This window comes from Erpetoichthys calabaricus, chromosome 7 (assembly GCF_900747795.2).
Source record: "Erpetoichthys calabaricus chromosome 7, fErpCal1.3, whole genome shotgun sequence".
In the NCBI taxonomy this organism is placed as follows: domain Eukaryota; kingdom Metazoa; phylum Chordata; class Cladistia; order Polypteriformes; family Polypteridae; genus Erpetoichthys; species Erpetoichthys calabaricus.
This window is the reverse complement of record NC_041400.2, coordinates 17,847,553-17,861,381: the sequence shown is the minus strand read 5'-3', so window position 1 is coordinate 17,861,381 and position 13,829 is coordinate 17,847,553. Positions and strand designations below refer to the sequence as shown.

The following is a 13,829-nucleotide window of genomic DNA, read 5'->3' as shown; positions in this document are numbered from 1 at the left end:
ACTCCATGGTTAGTTCACTACTTTCTGATATTCCATCTTCACTGTCATCAACAACATTATTACCCTGCACAAACTAGAGAACCAGTGTAAAATGTTCCAGTGTTCTAATGTTTGAATCCCACGCCTTGTTGTTGTCTTTGTGTTGTCTGCATGTTCTCCCAGAGTTTCTATGGGGTTTTCTCTGTGTTCTCCACTTTCCAATCTCATAAATGCATCACAGTAGTTGACAAATCTTAACTGGTCCCAGGTGGGTACATGTGAACGTGCCTTGAGATGGACCAGTTAAAGGAAGGATTTCTGACTTGCCCTCAAAGCCGAATGGATAGACTTCAGCACTAAGTGACCTCAAAATAGATTGTGTGGGCTCATTAAATGAATGAATGCTTTTGATATTTTTCTGAAAGTGCCATATCTTATAGTTTGTTGGGGAGCAAAGTACAGAGTGATGCCGCAGCTATTAAATAGCACCTTTTCTATTATATAGTGCCTTATCTATCTATCTATCTATCTATCTATCTATCTATCTATCTATCTATCTATCTATCTATCTATCTATCTATCTATCTATCTATCTATCTATCTATCCATTTTCCAACCCGCTGAATCCAAACACAGGGTCACAGGGGTCTGCTGGAGCCAATCCCAGCCAACACAGGGCACAAGGCAGGAACTAATCCCGGGCAGGGTGCCAACCCACCGCAGGACACACACAAATAGACCCACACACCAAGCATACACTAGGGCCAATTTAGAATCGCCAGTCCACCTAACCTGCATGTCTTTGGACTGTGGGAGGAAACCGGAGCGTCCGGAGGTAACCCAACAGAGAACATGCAAACTCCACACAGGGAGGACCCAGGAAGCGAACCCAGGTCCCCAGGTCTCCCAACTGCGAGGCAGCAGTGCTACCCACTGCGCCACCATGCCACCCTATCTATCTATCTATCTATCTATCTATCTATCTATCTATCTATCTATCTATCTATCTATCTATCTATCTATCTATTATATAGCACCTTCTCTATTATATACTGCCCTATCTATCTATCTATCTATCTATCTATCTATCTATCTATCTATCTATCTATCTATCTATCTATCTATCTATTATATAGCACCTTCTCTATTATATACTGCCCTATCTATCTATCTATCTATCTATCTATCTATCTATCTATCTATCTATCTATCTATCTATCTATCTATCTATCTATCTATCTATCTATCTATCTATCTATCTATCTATTATATAGCACCTTCTCTATTATATACTGCCCTATCTATCTATCTATCTATCTATCTATCTATCTATCTATCTATCTATCTATCTATCTATCTATCTATCTATCTATCTATCTATCTATCTATCTATCTATCTATCTATCTATCTATTATATAGCACCTTCTCTATTATATACTTCCCTATCTATCTATCTATCTATCTATCTATCTATCTATCTATCTATCTATCTATCTATCTATCTATCTATCTATCTATCTATCTATCTAATGATTACAAACTATTTAACCAGAAATATAACAAGTATACTTTATGCAAGTAGCGTAGTTTACTAAAAGTGATAGGACTCTTTAGTGATTCGCTTCACTTGTCAAAGCTCCAACATTTCAAAGATGTTAACAGACGTGACGTTTTTATTTATCATAATTTTGTGTAAATCGGACGTTCAATAAATCTCGCGTGTGCACGCGCGCGCGCGCGCTCGGCCTCCTGCTGTGACATCCTCCGTGCGATTGGTCTCACTCCTTCTGTGACACACTCGAACACACATAAAGATCTGATGGGTCAAGAAGGGAAAATAGTATTTTATCAACGCCTCTGCAATTGATTAATCCAGTCTTTGAGCATGGCAGACAACTCTGTATGACATCATGTGAACAGAACATAGACAGGACACTAGTAAAGCGCTGCTGGGAGAGGATATGCTCTATTGTACAGCGGGCTTGAAAGGAAGGAGCGCGTGTGTGGCGCTGATTATTTTGGTATCAGACTCGGAAGCATGTGGAGAAGCAGGGACGCGTCTGATTAGCATGCCATTGCGTTCTGGCGACTACAGTAAGTACAACTGGATGTAAACATTCCAGACTAGCTTGATATTATTAGCATGCTTTGTGCGGAGTGCTTCAGCTAACTGACTTGGAGGCTGGCTGCAAAGATTTCGTACTTTTTGTTAGAATGGCTTTTGCGAAGAACGTGAGAGATCCGTGTGGTCGGTATAAATGAAAGTAACATCTTATTATGATTATGGTTATAATTGTGATGATGATTATTATTATCTCAAATGAGCTTTCAGAATTCTTAATTATTTTCCAATACGTGCACGCCGCTACGCCTTTCTTGTCTCCTCTTCTCTCTTCTCGGGGTGAGCGCATTGATTTTGGTACCCAAGGATGCGCCCGGCATTTGCATTTTCATCAGTCTGAAAGTCTGCACGCGGGGATAAAGTGTGTGAGTCAAGTCCTGGAGGGCGGAGAGACTCGCCGATCTCGAGATGTCCGTGTGTGTGTGTGTGTGTGTGTGTTTGTGTGTCTCCCTCCCTCTGTCCCCCTTTTTTTTCCTCCAGTACGTAATGACTGAAGGGCAGATGCACTTGGAGATGAAAGGTGCGCAGTATTCACTCCTAACCTGCCCACAGCGTCTCGAGATGCGCTGAGGATTCCGTAGAGTGAACATTACAGACTAAGCTTCCGCTCTGTTCATTACGGCATTTTCATTGTGTGTGTTTGTGTGTTGTTTTAAACTCCGCAAACACTGGTGGAATATGCATGCGTTTGGGGTTTTCTGAATCTTAAAGATTGAGTCGTTCCGTTTTTGCTGGTAATGTGTTTACTGCTAATAGGACGGGACTGTGGAAACAGGAATACAATTTAATTATGGAGTAATGTGATGACTAATGGTGTAGCACTGTAATCTGAATAAACACGTCTGGATCATACGGTACATCTCAAAAAGCAGAAGCAGCGAGTATACGTCTTAGACTGTTTTTGCATTTGTGTCTCTGCTGCTGTTATTTGGTCATCTTGTTCAAATGGGATCGAGCAGCTTTAGCTCTGGCTGATGGCAGTTAGCGCACGTTTAACGGTAAAGGGATCCAAGAACGACAAGCCATACTTGACTGATGAACCGTTTAACCTCAGTGGGTGCTCGTAGATTTCATTATTCTGAGAAGGAGGGTAAGAGCGCCCATTTGTGATTCAGTTTTGTTGTGCCAGCCAAAAAAAAAAGAAAAAAAAAAGAAAAAAGCTTTTATAAAATCAAAATATTTCAAAGTGACTTACTACATGACATCTTGGAGACTGCAGGCTGAATTCACTGCTGTGTATTTTGCATATACACTTACAATTTCGCTGAAAGGCTGTCAAAGTAAGCATTATATATTCTAATACTTGCTATTGTGGTTGATTTGATTTATTTATACAGCATGGTGGTCAAGAAGGTGCAGTGGGTGGTGTTGATGCCTCGGAGCAGTTGGACTCCGCATGGGGTCCCTTCAGTGTGACATATTCTGTTTATGATCTTTGTGGACTTCATACTCATAACTAGAAAGAGATGCCTTTAGCTGACACCAAACTGGCTTCAAGGGGAGTACATGTAGGCCTTTGTGTGACAACGTCTGCCATGGACAGGCTTGGACCGACTGTGCCCTGCATTACTTTTAATGGTCTCAGCTTCTCATTATACTGCAGTAAAAGTCACAACACTACATGAGAGTTAAAGTTACCAGAGTGTTTCTTCTTACCTTTAGAATCTCTTACTCAAGACTAGTGATGAGCGTACCCCACTGAATTCGCTTCACCTCGAATTCGGTGAAGTTGTGGAAATGTTCAGGAACTTTTATCTATTATATAGTGCCTTATCTATCTATTATATACTGCCATATATATCTATTGTGAACAGTAGAGGGCATTCCAGCTCCCCAAATCCAACACAACAGACACAGGGAACAAGTTAAAAGCACAAAAGAGCCTTTTTGTTGTGTGGGAAACTCTTCACATCAGCGTTTGCCACCACCATAGCCACAAGTACAATACAGCACACTGTGACTGTTCTTTCTTTCTTTCTTTCTTTCTTTCTTTCTTTCTTTCTTTCTTTCTTTCTTTCTTTCTTTCTTTCTTTCTTTCTGTCTCTTGGTCTTTTGCCTCCTCTGCTTCTACCAGCAAGCTTCGTCCACCCTCCACCCAACTCTGGCTCACCTCTGCAAGGCCAGCAATTCCTTTTATATTGGCCAACCCAGAAGTGCTTCTTCTCTTCTACCCACATGGTCTGGTAAGGTGGAAACCAGACACCAAACAGCTCCTCAGTCTTTGCAGCAACCCCTGGTGGCACCCACGGTATCCAACAGGGCTGAGGCAAAGAACTTCAAGTCCCATGATGCCCTGAGGGAATCCGGGGCACTGCTACAGCCCAGGGAGGCTGCGATCTAGCGTTCTGGGGGAGGCAGTGCCCAAAAAGCTGCCTTCCCTCCATCCTTCCGTTCCTTTGGGCATCCCAGCTGGGCTGGGCTAAAGGAGGAGGGAATTAAAACAAAACTGAGTGCCATTATGAACAATGCTGCACATCCTCTCTGTGACAAAACAACACTGAGGACTTTCAGACAACAAGTCATTAAGCAGAAGTGTCTCAAGAAATGCAAAGTGGGGGTCCTTTATACCAACAGCAACAACACATATATATAATGTCTCACTGAGATTGTGACAGCCAAGTCAGAACTTTTCTCTCGTTTGATATTTTTGCTTTATAGTCATTCCAGCTTGTGTTTAGAACAAAGTGTGTGTATATTTCTATACTTCACTAACAATGTATTTATTTATTTAAAGAGCTTCTGTAACAAGCCAAATTTCCCCCATGAGACAAATACAGTTCTATCTATCTATCTATCTATCTATCTATCTATCTATCTATCTATCTATCTATCTATCTATCTATCTATCTATCTATCTATCTATCTATCTATCTATCTATTATATAGTGCCTTTCATATCTATCTATCTATCTATCTATCTATCTATCTATCTATCTATCTATCTATCTATCTATCTATCTATCTATCTATCTATCTATCTATCTATCTATCTATCTATCTATCTATCTTCAAGTAAAAAGCATTGAAGTCAACAGGAAAGGAGAATCTGAACTATTTTTAAATGGATTGTAATGGTGCAATGGTCACTTTAATAGCCAGGGAAGTGTCTGCCAACTATGCCATCCCAATTATTGTGACCAAATATGTGACTTGAGCTGTGAGGCAGCAGTGCACTGCCATCCCTTCTTGTGATCATATTTTTAGAGTTAAATATCAGAACAGTGACATTTCTTGTAGACAGTGGCACCACCAATGCACAGAGGTTTGTCCCCCACAGGTTTAATGGTAGGTACTCGGCTCCCTCGAAACAGAAAGTACAGTTTTATTGTTTCTTTTTTTCTCTGATGCTTTTGCTCGTTCACTGCCACTGCTACCATATGAGCACAACACTAAAGCACATGGATTTTTCACTCTTCGCTGTTTGCATCAATGGCACAGCACTTTGGTTAACACTATTAAAGAGGTAGGCTCACATAGTATGCACAGATTTGCAACGCTAAAGATTGTGAATTTTTCACTCTTCACTGTCTCCTCAATGTTAGCATCAGCTCCACAGCATTCTGGGTCACACTGTTAAAGAGGTTCACTTGTGTATTACATACCAGTCCCATATAAATCCATACAAAACAACATTACATTTAAGGCCTGAATACACCCGACAGATCTCCAACTCCCTTCTATGTGTGCGCATTTTGCATTTAAATGTATTTGCAATTTTTTAGTCCACTTCTACGATCACAATTATATTTTGGTGTCTGTTCCATCCAACATGCAGCCCTGAGATGTCATGCTGGCCTAAAAAAGAATCATGGGGCACTGGAAAAAAAGTTTATCTAAGCCAGGTTCATGACAATTTTCAATAACAATATTCAGCAAAGGTCACAGGCGCTGCGGGGAACACTACTGAAGACCTAATGCACCACATGATGTAATCTTTGCATTTTAATTTACCCATAATGCATTTTAATTCACCTGTAATTTACTGAATCAATGTGCACTCTCTTAACATCTCATTCATCCAACTGTCCCTCCTTCCATTTTCTATGCAATTTTTTTTTAGGAAATTGTTTTTGTCCCAGTGAGTTTTGCCTTATATAGTATGTTCCTGTAGGGGACCTTCTAACTGCATGCCTGAAATAACTCAACTGAATCGTCGCCATCCAGAGAAACAGCAGTTCCACTCCAACACCCTTCCTCACCCTTTTCATGAGGAGTGAGCCCACTTATCCCGTACTTGAACCTCATTATGGCTGCTTGCACTCACAATCTCATTCTTTCAGACACTACACTCTTAAAAAATATGGGATCTTTAATATCACTTTACTGGCTTGTGTAGTTCTTCCTAGAACCATTGCTTGATAAAGAACCATTTCATTTAACCTCAACCCTCAATACTGATTCATTGGTCAGTCTGAAGATCACCTGTTCTCCCAGTACTGATTCGTTGGTTAGTGTGATGATCTGCTTTAGTGTCAGCACTTATTTCCTGGTCAATCTGATGATTATGTCTATCCTCAACACTGATTTCTTGTCCAGTCTATTAATAAGCTTTAACCTCAACATTGATCCATTGGCCTTATCAGATGATTATTTCTACTCTCAGCTGATTTATTGGTAATTCTGATGATCAGTTTTAACCTTAGCACAAATTCATTGGTCTGTCTGATGACTATTTCTACTCTGAGCTCTGATTTACTGGTCAATCTGATGATAAGTTTTAACCTTAGCATTGATTCATTGGTCAATCTGAAGATCACCTGTTCTCTCTCAGTACTGATTCGCTGGTTAGTGTGATCATCTGCTTTAATGTCAGCACTTATTTCCTGGTCAATCAGATGGTTATCTTTATCCTCAACACTGATCAATTGGCCAATCTGATGATCAGCTTTATCCTCAACACTGATCTATTGTTCAATCTGATGATTATTTCTACTCTCAACTCTGAATTATTGGTCATTCTGATGATCAGCTTTAACCTTAGCTGAATTACCTTAACCTTAGCTAACCTTAATTGATTCATTGGTCAATCTGATGATTATATCTGCTCCCAGCTCTGATTTCTTGAACAATTTATTAAAAAGCTTTAACCTCAACACTGATTCATTGGTCAATCTGATGATTATTTCTACACTCGGCTCTGATTTATTGGTCAATCTGATTATAAGCTTTAACCTCAGCATGGATTCATTGGTCAATCTGATGATTTGCTTTATCCTGAACACTGGTTCATTGGTCAACCTGATGATTATTTCTACTCTCGGTTCTGATTTATTGGTCAGTGTGATGTTTGGCTTTAATCTCAACACTGATTCATTGGTCAATCTGATGATTATTTCTACTCTCAGCTCTGATTTATTAGTCAATCTGATCATAAGCTTTAACCTTAGCATGGATTCATTGGTCAATCTGATGATCTGCTTTATGCTGAATACTGGTTCATTGGTCAACCTGATGATTATTTCTACTCTCGGTTCTAATTTATTGCTCAATCTGATGATCTGCTTTACTGTCAGCACTGATTTATTGCTTAACCTTATGATTACATCTATCTTCAACACTGATTCATTGGTCAATCTGATCACCAGCTTTATCCTCAGCACTGACTCATTTGTAAATCTAATTGGTCACCACTGCTGTCAGTACTGATGTACTGATCAATTTGTTGATTGCCTCTACCCTCAGCACTGATTCATTGGTCAATTTGATGATCATCTGTAACCTCAGTTGTAAACAAGGCACCGAAGTAGCTGATTTCCTCCATTTGGGATGGCTATTCCTTCCCAGAGAACAAGTCATTCTGTACAGTGGAGGACCATGACCTCACATTTAGGGAAGCTAATTCTCATCTCTGCTGCATTATACCTCATATATATATTATATACTGTATATATATGTATGTATAAATATATTACAATATATGTGCTACCAATAATTAAAGCTTTCATTCTGCAAGCCCCTTCATTTTGTCATGGAATGGATAAAACATCCATCTGTCCATTTTCCAAACCCACTTATCCTGATAGGGACATGAAGAAGGTGGATCCTATCCCAGCAAACATTAAGGCACAAGGCAGGAGTAATCCCTGCATGACATACCACTCCCTGGTAGGGTAAGGATAAAACAGTTACCATCACAGAACATACTGGAACAGCTGGAATTCTAGAATACATACTTATTGTTATGTTTCAATAAGGCTGAGCTCCCTGACTTATGTTTATTTTCATTTCTTTTGTACTTCTTGTTATATCTGATGCATTTTGTATGTGTTTTCATTAATTATGTAAAATCTGTTAATATTCTTCTGTGTATTTATTATTTAATTTCTGTGGATTTTGTGTTGTCTCTTGTGCTTTGTGCATGGAACCCCAATAGGCGGGACCACCCTGACGTCCCTGGTGAAGGACCGTCCTCAGCTGGTATATTTGAGGCTGTCGAGCAGGTCCTTTAGGTTCATTGATTGTGACTGAAGTTTGTAAGCATTGCTTTTCTTTGGTAATTCCAGTTTCTGGACTTCTTGCTTCTGGTCTTGGGATTATTGGATTGTGGATTGGAGTTGTTTACTTTGGATTGTCTTTTTATGTAAATACTTATTTTGCATTTTTGCCCTTTTGTGTTTATTTTGTGAATTTCAGATTAATATATTATTTATAAAGATTCAGCCTTGGTCTTGTCTTTTTATAGTTTTTGATATTTTGTGGGACATTAAAGTATATTTTGAACTCTGGAAGCCTAAAACCCCTTTGAAGCCTAAACAGTAAAGTTTGGGGTCAGGCTACCTGGAGTGAGGCCTATTCTCTGCAGGCTAGGGCCTTCCCTATCCTGGTTTATGCATCTTTTTTGAGGCCTTACACCCTCTCACCATTCTGCATGGACTAATTTGAAATAATTATAAACTGGAGTGCTGATCAGAAACTCTAAGATAAGTAACTGAGCAGGAGGAAACCAGACCTGTAATCCAATAAAGAACAATGGACTATAGAAAGAAATATCAACAGTTCTGAGTTCTTAAGGGTTCTTGGTAATGTAATCAGTGCACATTACACAGTACAGAAGATGGCGATGGAAAATTCAATGGAAATCAAACAATAATACTTTCTTCTAGGCAAAAATATAAAAAAAACAAAAGTAAAGACATAACTATTTAAGAACTATGATAAGATATAATTTTATAGAAATAAACATTTTTATTTTTGGTATCACTTACATTGTGTTGGTAATTTTTCTTCTGTATATATTATTGTATGTGAAACATAAATAAGATCAAGACATGAGTGGCCCTTTAACCACTTACAGTGGACATGCTAGCAACTGCGTTATTCTGCTACCAGGTATAGCTTGTCAAATATTGAGATTATCAAAAGTATGGAAATATTGACAAGTATCGATTTTAATATTTTAAAATTGGGAGTCCAAAACAACAACAAAGCAAACAGGCAAACATGGTGGTTTTATATTGGGAAATGGGAAAGGAACCGGAAGTGACGTCATCAGGGCCAGGACCAAAAGTGACATGGCTGGAACCGGAAGTGATGTCCTTGGGGCTGGGGGTGGAATTGACGTCTTTGACCCGGGACCACAAGTGACTTCATCAGATCAAAGCGGAATTTCCCATGGTCAGTCTGTCAAGAAAAAGAGCAAGGATCAGTGCACTCTGCCATTCTCTGGTTTGTCAAAGAATTACTGTATGTTGAGCCCTTTAGCTGCCTCCCATACACACGTGTGTGACTATATATATATATATATATATATATATATATATATATATATATATATATATATATATATATATATATATATTGTGATATATGGCCAGCCGTTCATCCCGGCCAATACCCCCAGGCCGCCAGGTGGAACCCTTCCTGCAGCATGGAGGTGCCCCGAATGCCAGCAGGGAATCCTGGACAATGCAGTTTTTATCCCCAACCCTGCTGGATGCCGTGAGGGCCGCTAGGGGATGCTACAGGGAGGAACAAGGATTATTTGCCCTACGCCCCGGAAGTACATCCAAGTCACATGGACAGGAGAAATGACGTGCTTCCGGGGTGAAGAAGAAAGGATTTTTATCTGACCCGGAAGTGTTCCTAGTCACGTGGACAGAGAGGGTGAAACACTTCCGGGTCAAGGACTATAAAAGGACTGTGGGAAATCCCAGACGTCGAGCTGAGTTGGGAGGCAGGGTGGCTATGCGTCTGGGAGTGGAGGATTGTTTATTGTAGTGATTGATTATTGATTATTTGATTATTATATGAGTATTGTGGAGTGTAGGTGCTTTGAGCACTTTATTAGTGTCTGAATAAATAATTATTGGACTTTTACTTGGTGTCTGACGAGTGGTCTGAGGGTTCAAGGGGTCAAGAGCGACCCAATCTGTCACAATATATATATATATATGTATGTATTATAATAAAATAATCCTGGGACGAGACAAGACTTTTTAGCCTGGTTCGAGACATGACTTATTCAGAGAGATACTTTCATGAGACGAGATTTTGTTCCGAGAGATTTAACCACACGCAGCGCTGGAAATAAAAGATAAAGAGTAGATGATAAAGTAGAACGTCATAAAGAATTCAAAAACTTGGCGCGATACACATGCAGAGCAGGTTAGAGATAATGAAAGTATTAAAATTCCAAAGTCTCAAAAAAATTATAATAAAAATTGCATAAGCACAAACAAATGGAAATTATTACTCGGTGAAATAAAGGAACAGTGGAAAGAGATCGAACATATTGTTTGGATTTAAACTTTGGAGATTTGTAGATCGTCTAATTTGTATTACCATCAGGGAAAAGTAGTGTTTCTTCCCAATGAAAAGGCGTATCCATGGGAATTAAAAGTTCCAGCCTCACTAGGTCACATGTTTTGGGCCTGCACCAAATTAACATCATCCATCCATTATCCAACCCGCTATATCCAAACACAGGGTCACGGGGGTGTGCTGCAGCCAATCCCAGCCAGCACAGGGCGCAAGGCAGGAACCAATCCTGGGCAGGGCGCCAGCCCACCGCAGGGCATACACACACACACACCAAGCACACACACACACACAACAAGGACAGTTTAGGATCGCCAATGCACCTAACCTGCATGTCTTTGGACTGTGGGAGGAAACCCATGCAGACATGGGGAGAACATGCAGGGAGGACCCGAGAAGTGAACCCAGGTCTCCTAACTGCAAGGCAGCAGCAATACCACTGCGCCACCGTGCCGCCCAAATTAACATCATTCTGGACCAACATTTTTAAATGCCTTTCAGACAGCCTTGGTGTCACAATCCCTCCTAACTCATTAACAGCTGTATTTGGTGGGCTCACAGATGGGCTCAAAGTGGAGAAGGACAAACAAACTAGAATTTTCTTTACTACACTATTGGTACACAGACTTATCTGGCTAAACTGAAAGAATTCTAACTCTCCCCTTTTAAGTCAGTAGGTAACTGATGTTTTATGTTATTTGAAATTGGAAAAAATGAAATTCTCCCTTAGAGGATCTGTGCAGAAATTTTTCAAAACCTGGCAGGATCTGATCAATAACATTCTAGAATAAGCTTTTAAAGCACTGAGGAAGCAGATTCTCTCCCTATTTTCTTTTTCTTCTCTATTTATCTATATTCACGTATTAATTTATCTATTTACGTATTTTTACTAGGTTTAAGTTTTATTCTGCTGCCCATGCTCTCTTTCTCAGGGGTGGGGGTTGATTTGTTTTCAGTCCTATTCTTGTGAAATCAATCTATTTGTATGAAATGTTGTGTGATTTCAATACAATCAATAAAATTAAAAAAAAAAAAAAGATTTGTTGTTTGGTGAAAGCGAAATCCACATACACAAGTGGCAGAGACGTGAAGTGGCTGGCGCATGGGACAGGCTGGTTCTGTTTGGTGAGCGAAGTGAGCAGGGGGCAAAGCCCCCTATTATATATATATATATTGTCACACACATGCACATGGTAGGCAGCTAAAGGGCTTGAGTGACGGCAGTTCTGAGGCATGCCGGGATGTGGCAGAGGTCCTCTTGCCGTAGCCACTGCCCCACGTTTGCCCATAGGGACCAGGCTTGTTGAGGGGTCGGCCGCTCTGGGTCGAACCTCCAGGTTTTCAGGCTACTCACCTGCCAGTCTGGGGCACCCCTAGGTGGAAATCGGGGCTCTGGCTTCACAGGGATGCGGGCAGTCTCTTCCGAGAGAGCATAAACAGCCCTCTTTGCCTCCCCCTTCTGAAGCAGCCCAATTCTGTGAGCCCCTCCCGCACACTCCCCGGCCTGCCTAGGTTGCCTAGTGGAGCATGCCGGGGGCAGAGCCTGTACCGGGCCACTCCAAAACACGGGACACCCTCCCCGCCTGGAAACTCGGCCCCAGTATGCTCCCACCTGGATGTGTTGCAGGTCCTGTCCCCTTTTCTTCCAGGACTTCTTCATCCTGCCGACTACGCCAATGTCACAAGAACGAGACATACACAGATAAAGGTTTGGGGCAGCCACCCATATAATCTGGTATCCCGGCTGCAAAGTCATTTTCTTATGAAATAACAGCACTGATGTGCATACGACTTAGTCCAGAACAAGACTGTGGAATTAGGAAAAAGGACAGGGTTTTAAAGGGGAAAACAGGAAGTGAGGTCATAAGGATCAGGCTCATGTTCTTTATCCATTGGTTCGAGCCCGGATGTGACGTCAGAGGGGCCGGAGCCAGTAAGGTCTCCTTCCATTGGCTCGGTCCCGGAAATGATGTCAAGAGAGCCAGATGGAATCTCCAGGGAATGGTCTTCAGGCAAGAAAGAAAAAGAGTCTGCCACATACCAGCATGCCTCAGAACTGCCGGTCACTCAAGCCCTTTAGCTGCCTCCCATGCGCACGTGTGTGACAAGATATACATATATATATATATATATATATATATATATATATATATATATATATATATATATATATATATAGTGACAGATAAGGGGGCGCTATCGCTCCCTTGAACCCTTGGACACCACGCCAGACACCAAGTAAAAGTCCAAATACTGAATTTATTTAGACAACACAGTGCACAAAGCACCCTCCTCTCCACAACACTCATATAAATCAATACAATAAACAAAAATCAATCCTCCACTCTCCCAGACGTGTTGCCACCCTTCCACCCAGCTCAGGTCTCTGGTGTTTTTCCCAGTCTTTCATATTCCCTAACCCGGAAGTGTTTCCCATCCTTCAGTCCATGTGACTCCTTATCACTTCCAGGTCAGATAAAAAGTCCTCTTCTTCATCCCGGAAGCATGTCATTCCTCTTGTCCTTGTGACTCTGACGTACTTCTGGGGCGTAGGGCAAATAGTCGCTGCTGCTCCCTGCAGTGCCTTCTAGCGGCCCCCATGGTATCCAGCAGGGCTGTAAAGGAAAACTCCAATGTTCATAATTCCCTGCTGGCATTTGGGGCGCCTCCATGCTGCAGGGAGGACTCCACCTGGCGGCTTGGGGGTATTGGCCGGGATGAACGGCCGACCATATATCACAATATATACAGTGGAACCTCGGCTTGCGAGCATAATTCGTTCCGGAAACGTGCTCGCAGTCTAAAGCACTCGTGTATCAAAGTGAATTTCCCCATAAGAAATAATGGAAACTCAGATGATTCATTCCACAAACCAAAACTATTCATATAAAAATAACTAATACAAAATTTAAAGTAAAAATACATAAAACAAATTAACTTGCACTTTACCTTTAAAAAGAATCATGGCTG

At 40.9% G+C, this 13,829-nt stretch overlaps 1 protein-coding gene across 2 annotated transcripts in view; it reads left to right on the top strand.

Annotated features, from left to right (window-relative positions):
* Window positions 1-1,761: 1,761 nt before the first annotated feature.
* The window catches only part of marchf1 (membrane-associated ring finger (C3HC4) 1), a 447,051-nt gene continuing 434,983 nt past the window's right edge, over window positions 1,762-13,829 (top strand). The window contains exon 1 of one of the 2 annotated variants that reach the window (XM_051929799.1): window positions 1,762-2,074. The gene's annotated coding sequence lies outside the window, so the exon portion shown is untranslated. The remainder of the gene's footprint in view (window positions 2,075-13,829) is intronic. The other variant, XM_028805007.2, reaches the window with a different exon arrangement.